General features: G+C 32.5%; 2 non-coding genes across 2 annotated transcripts in view; both read left to right on the top strand.

The window, feature by feature from the left end:
* LOC122322745 overlaps positions 1–3551 on the top strand; it is a 3958-nt gene extending 407 nt beyond the window's left edge. Inside the window, exon 1 of the ribosomal RNA XR_006246817.1 lies at positions 1–3551. This exon is cut by the window's left edge and continues 407 nt beyond it. This is a non-coding gene — a ribosomal RNA (large subunit ribosomal RNA).
* A 3897-nt stretch (positions 3552–7448) lies between these two features.
* The window catches only part of LOC122322733, a 1995-nt gene continuing 1943 nt past the window's right edge, over positions 7449–7500 (top strand). The window contains exon 1 of the ribosomal RNA XR_006246805.1: positions 7449–7500. This exon is cut by the window's right edge and continues 1943 nt beyond it. This is a non-coding gene — a ribosomal RNA (small subunit ribosomal RNA).

The raw sequence follows: 7500 nt of genomic DNA, 5'->3' as shown, positions 1-7500 counted from the left end.
ATAGTACGTGAAACTGCTTAGAGGTTAAGCCCGATGAACCTGAATATCCGTTATGGAAAATTCATCATTAGAATTGTAATATTTAATTAATATTATAATAATAGTGTGCATTTTTTCCATATAAGGACATTGTAATCTATTAACATAATTAATTTATCAAAAAATTGTGAATTATTGATTATTTCAATTATAGTGCTTGCATTATAACATGATATAAATGTCATAAATTTGATAAAGTGCTGATAGATTTATATGAATACAGTGCGTTAATTTTTCGGAATTATATAATGGCATAATTTTCAATGATTTTTGTGTTTATTATATGCACTTGTATGATTAACAATGCGAAAGATTCAGGATACCTTCGGGACCCGTCTTGAAACACGGACCAAGGAGTCTAACATATGTGCAAGTTATTGGGATATAAACCTAATAGCGTAATTAACTTGACTATTAATGGGATTAGTTTTTTAGCTATTTATAGTTAATTAACACAATCCCGGGGCGCTCTATATAGTTATGTATAATGATATTTATATTATTTATACCTCTAACTGGAACGTACCTTGAGCATATATGCTGTGACCCGAAAGATGGTGAACTATACTTGATCAGGTTGAAGTCAGGGGAAACCCTGATGGAAGACCGAAACAGTTCTGACGTGCAAATCGATTGTCAGAATTGAGTATAGGGGCGAAAGACCAATCGAACCATCTAGTAGCTGGTTCCTTCCGAAGTTTCCCTCAGGATAGCTGGTGCATTTAACTGTTGTATAAAATAATCTTATCTGGTAAAGCGAATGATTAGAGGCCTTAGGGTCGAAACGATCTTAACCTATTCTCAAACTTTAAATGGGTAAGAACCTTAACTTTCTTGATATGAAGTTTAAGGTTATGATATAATGTGCCCAGTGGGCCACTTTTGGTAAGCAGAACTGGCGCTGTGGGATGAACCAAACGTAATGTTACGGTGCCCAAATTAACAACTCATACAGAAACCATGAAAGGCGTTGGTTGCTTAAAACAGCAGGACGGTGATCATGGAAGTCGAAATCCGCTAAGGAGTGTGTAACAACTCACCTGCCGAAGCAACTAGCCCTTAAAATGGATGGCGCTTAAGTTGTATACCTATACATTACCGCTAAAGTAGATGATTTATGTTACTTGTAATATAAATTTTGAAACTTTAGTGAGTAGGAAGGTACAATGGTGTGCATAGAAGTGTTTGGCGTAAGCCTGCATGGAGCCGCCATTGGTACAGATCTTGGTGGTAGTAGCAAATAATCGAATGAGACCTTGGAGGACTGAAGTGGAGAAGGGTTTCGTGTGAACAGTGGTTGATCACGAGTTAGTCGGTCCTAAGTTCAAGGCGAAAGCCGAAAATTTTCAAGTATAGAAAAATCAAAATATATTTTGCATCATACCGATTTTTATACACTTGAATAATTTTGAACGAAAGGGAATACGGTTCCAATTCCGTAACCTGTTGAGTATCCGTTTGTTATTAAATATGGGCCTCGTGCTCATCCTGGCAACAGGAACGACCATAAAGAAGCCGTCGAGAGGTATCGGAAGAGTTTTCTTTTCTGTTTTATAGCCGTACTACCATGGAAGTCTTTCGCAGAGAGATATGGTAGATGGGCTAGAAGAGCATGACATATACTGTTGTGTCGATATTTTCTCCTCGGACCTTGAAAATTTATGGTGGGGATACGCAAACTTCTCAACAGGCCGTACCAATATCCGCAGCTGGTCTCCAAGGTGAAGAGTCTCTAGTCGATAGAATAATGTAGGTAAGGGAAGTCGGCAAATTAGATCCGTAACTTCGGGATAAGGATTGGCTCTGAAGATTGAGATAGTCGGGCTTGATTGGGAAACAATAACATGGTTTATGTGCTCGTTCTGGGTAAATAGGGTTTCTATCATTTATGGTAGATTCTTGTTCCCCGGATAGTTTAGTTACGTAGCCAATTGTGGAACTTTCTTGCTAAAATTTTTAAGAATACTAATTGGGCAACTGATTAGTTCTTTTAAATTATAACGATTATCAATTAACAATCAATTCAGAACTGGCACGGACTTGGGGAATCCGACTGTCTAATTAAAACAAAGCATTGTGATGGCCCTAGCGGGTGTTGACACAATGTGATTTCTGCCCAGTGCTCTGAATGTCAAAGTGAAGAAATTCAAGTAAGCGCGGGTCAACGGCGGGAGTAACTATGACTCTCTTAAGGTAGCCAAATGCCTCGTCATCTAATTAGTGACGCGCATGAATGGATTAACGAGATTCCTACTGTCCCTATCTACTATCTAGCGAAACCACAGCCAAGGGAACGGGCTTGGAATAATTAGCGGGGAAAGAAGACCCTTTTGAGCTTGACTCTAATCTGGCAGTGTAAGGAGACATAAGAGGTGTAGAATAAGTGGGAGATATTAGACTTCGGTTTGGTATCGACAATGAAATACCACTACTCTTATTGTTTCCTTACTTACTTGATTAAATGGAACGTGTATCATTTCCTAGCCATTATACGGATGTATTTATTATATCTTATGGTATTGGGTTTTGATGCAAGCTTCTTGATCAAAGTATCACGAGTTTGTTATATAATCGCAAACAAATTCTTTAATAAGAAAATGCATTTATGTATTTTTGATTTAAAAATTTGGTATAACTCCAATTACTCAGGTATGATCCAATTCAAGGACATTGCCAGGTAGGGAGTTTGACTGGGGCGGTACATCTCTCAAATAATAACGGAGGTGTCCCAAGGCCAGCTCAGTGCGGACAGAAACCACACATAGAGCAAAAGGGCAAATGCTGACTTGATCTCGGTGTTCAGTACACACAGGGACAGCAAAAGCTCGGCCTATCGATCCTTTTGGTTTAAAGAGTTTTTAACAAGAGGTGTCAGAAAAGTTACCATAGGGATAACTGGCTTGTGGCGGCCAAGCGTTCATAGCGACGTCGCTTTTTGATCCTTCGATGTCGGCTCTTCCTATCATTGTGAAGCAAAATTCACCAAGCGTTGGATTGTTCACCCATGCAAGGGAACGTGAGCTGGGTTTAGACCGTCGTGAGACAGGTTAGTTTTACCCTACTAATGACAAAACGTTGTTGCGACAGCATTCCTGCGTAGTACGAGAGGAACCGCAGGTACGGACCAATGGCACAATACTTGTTCGAGCGAACAGTGGTATGACGCTACGTCCGTTGGATTATGCCTGAACGCCTCTAAGGTCGTATCCGTGCTGGACTGCAATGATAAATAAGGGGCAATTTGCATTGTATGGCTTCTAAACCATTAAAAGTTTATAATTTATTTTATAAACGACAATGGATGTGATGCCAATGTTATTTGTAACATAGTAAATTGGGAGGATCTATGATCACCTGATGCCGTGCTAGTTACATATTTAAACATTATTTAATACAATGACAAAGCCTAGAATCAATTGTAAACGACTTTTGTAACAGGCAAGGTGTTGTAAGTGGTTGAGCAGCTGCCATACTGCGATCCACTGAAGCTTATCCTTTGCTTGATGATTCGAAAATGTTAATAAAACAACAAATATAAAATATAATATGTGTGTTATGGTTGTTAAACACCAACTAAAACATATATATATATATATATTGTATGAGTTGTTTAAAGGTGCCATATTTGTTAATTTACTTATGATATTTTATATATTTCTTTGTAAGTTGATAATGTGTGGACCGGACCTTAAGAAAATGTTATATACAAAAAGCTTTTTGATGATGCAATACAAAATTTATGTTATTTTATAAATAACATTCTTTTCAGAATAATTGAATTGTTATTGAAAGGAATAAAGAAATTAAATTGTTTTAAACAAAACAGAGAAAGAAGAACACACATTTTATTATATATATGAGTATATATATATATATATATATATATATATATATATATATATATATGATAACTGCGAAAGGCAATAGTAGAAAACACAAAAAAATAAATATATGAAATCATATTAAAAATATATTATAATTCAATCAATGGAGAACAGTAATATGCGAATGAAAAATTTACACTCTTAAACATAAATGTTATATTTAGTGTGAAATAGAAGTTTATATTTTATTTGATATTGCATAATAATAATAAACCGATTAATAAAATTTACACTCATGAGACTTGGAATTGTTATGAAATTCAATTCAGTGTTTTCCAATACAAAATGTCAAATAATATCATGAAACATATAAATTACATGTTAGATAATAACATATGACACAAACAATGTGATATAATAGAATTTAACATGTAAAATAAATGTTGGGTAATAACGTATGGAACAACTCTACTACAATAAAAAATGTTTGCTATAGACAAAATTATATATGGAAATCACATGATTGTGGAGTATTGTCTTGCCGGCAGCCGTCAATTATAGTTCAAATTATTAAATATTTAAGTTATTCGTGTGTTATATTTAAATTAATACATGAAGAATTAATAGTGAGTGGTTGCATTTGAAAAAAGTATCATTCTTAAGGAAATGGTGTTCAAAAACCTATATATGGAGTGGTGTCGCGCACGGCAAGTCATATGAGAAAAAGTAAAAGTAACAAAATAATATGACTGTGGAGTATTGTCTTGCCGGCATGGGTCATTTATTGGGCAAATTATGAAATGTTATGAAATTCAATTCAGTGTTTTCCAATACAAAATGTCAAATAATATCATGAAACATATAAATTACATGTTAGATAATAACATATGACACAAACAATGTGATATAATAGAATTTAACATGTAAAATAAATGTTGGGTAATAACGTATGGAACAACTCTACTACAATAAAAAATGTTTGCTATAGACAAAATTATATATGGAAATCACATGATTGTGGAGTATTGTCTTGCCGGCAGCCGTCAATTATAGTTCAAATTATTAAATATTTAAGTTATTCGTGTGTTATATTTAAATTAATACATGAAGAATTAATAGTGAGTGGTTGCATTTGAAAAAAGTATCATTCTTAAGGAAATGGTGTTCAAAAACCTATATATGGAGTGGTGTCGCGCAAGGCAAGTCATATGAGAAAAAGTAAAAGTAACAAAATAATATGACTGTGGAGTATTGTCTTGCCGGCATGGGTCATTTATTGGGCAAATTATGAAATGTTATGAAATTCAATTCAGTGTTTTCCAATACAAAATGTCAAATAATATCATGAAACATATAAATTACATGTTAGATAATAACATATGACACAAACAATGTGATATAATAGAATTTAACATGTAAAATAAATGTTGGGTAATAACGTATGGAACAACTCTACTACAATAAAAAATGTTTGCTATAGACAAAATTATATATGGAAATCACATGATTGTGGAGTATTGTCTTGCCGGCAGCCGTCAATTATAGTTCAAATTATTAAATATTTAAGTTATTCGTGTGTTATATTTAAATTAATACATGAAGAATTAATAGTGAGTGGTTGCATTTGAAAAAAGTATCATTCTTAAGGAAATGGTGTTCAAAAACCTATATATGGAGTGGTGTCGCGCAAGGCAAGTCATATGAGAAAAAGTAAAAGTAACAAAATAATATGACTGTGGAGTATTGTCTTGCCGGCATGGATAATTTATTGGGCAAATTATGAAAAAATGAAGTTAATCTTGTATTATATTTTATTTAATACATGAAGAATTAATGTTGGGTGGTAGCATTTGAAAAAAGTATCATGCTTAAAGAGATGGTGTTCAAAAACCTATATATGGAGTGGTGTCGCGCAAGGCAAGTCATATGAGAAAAAGTAAAAGTAACAAAATAATATGACTGTGGAGTATTGTCTTGCCGGCATGGATAATTTATTGGGCAAATTATGAAAAAATGAAGTTAATCTTGTATTATATTTAATTTAATACATGAAGAATTAATGTTGGGTGGTAGCATTTGAAAAAAGTATCATGCTTAAAGAGATGGTGTTCAAAAACCTATATATGGAGTGGTGTCGCGCAAGGCAAGTCATATGAGAAAGAGTAAAAGTAACAAAATAATATGACTGTGGAGTATTGTCTTGCCGGCATGGATAATTTACTGGGCAAATTATGAAATAATGAAGTTAATCTTGTATTATATTTAATTTAATACATGAAGAATTAATGTTGGGTGGTAGCATTTGAAAAAAGTATCATGCTTAAAGAGATGGTGTTCAAAAACCTATATATGGAGTGGTGTCGCGCAAGGCAAGTCATATGAGAAAAAGTAAAAGTAACAAAATAATATGACTGTGGAGTATTGTCTTGCCGGCATGGATAATTTATTGGGCAAATTATGAAATAATGAAGTTAATCTTGTATTATATTTAATTTAATACATGAAGAAATTAATGTTGGGTGGTAGCATTTGAAAAAAAGTATCATGCTTAAAGAGATGGTGTTCAAAAACCTTTATATGGAGTGGTGTCGCGCAAGGCAAGTCATATGAGAAAGAGTAAAAGTAACAAAATAATATGACTGTGGAGTATTGTCTTGCCGGCATGGATAATTTATTGGGCAAATTATGAAATAATGAAGTTAATCTTGTATTATATTTAATTTAATACATGAAGAATTAATGTTGGGTGGTAGCATTTGAAAAAAGTATCATGCTTAAAGAGATGGTGTTCAAAAACCTTTACATGGTGAGTGGTGTGTGCTCATCTATTATATGAAGATTTCATATAATTTATTAAAGATTATGTTATACGCTCATGTTTGTGTTTGAGTATGTTCGTTCGTTATTAATAATAATTGCTTGGCTGCGATAAAAAAAGATAATTGCGGAATTTGCCAAGGTATGTTGTTGGAAATATTGTATTAAAATCTTTATTTCCACAATATATTATAATAGGTTTCCTTTTATCGTTAATTTCTCTCTTATAACAAACAAATGTAACCGATTGAAAATTGATATAGCAGATGTGGATGCATTTGTTGTGTCAATGAGTAAATTGGTTAAAACATGTCATATTTTTATATATTATTTGTCATCATTAAAAAATTCACATTTCTTTGCTGAATGTGAGTTGGAGTGCTTTTCTTGATATATATATATTATTTCAAAATTAAATGTCGTAAAATATCAATTTGTTGTCATAATAAATTTGATTTATTTCTCCATATATTTTATGTGGGAAGTGAACAAAAAATCAAAGTGTGATAATATATTATATTAAGCAAGTGCAATTAATAAAATATTGTTGAACGAAATTTATATAGATTACTTTGTCAATTTTATTAAATTAACGAAAATGAAATGCTATCTAATAATAGCCATATTCGTTTATTATCTAGTTTAAATATACATCTATATTATTTTATTCAAAAGTATTAATCAATTTGTCATATATTATTAGATTTGTATATTAATGTATTTTATATATATGTATAATATATTTGTACATATATAAATAAAAACATTATTCTGGTTGATCCTGCCAGTAGTTATATGCTTGTCTCAAAGATTAAGCCAT

The sequence above is a fragment of the Drosophila grimshawi genome, unplaced genomic scaffold (genome assembly GCF_018153295.1).
Source record: "Drosophila grimshawi isolate 15287-2541.00 unplaced genomic scaffold, ASM1815329v1 contig_60, whole genome shotgun sequence".
NCBI classification, from domain to species: Eukaryota; Metazoa; Arthropoda; class Insecta; order Diptera; family Drosophilidae; genus Drosophila; species Drosophila grimshawi.
The sequence above is the reverse complement of the archived record's forward strand: the minus strand, read 5'-3'. Positions and strand labels throughout refer to the sequence as shown.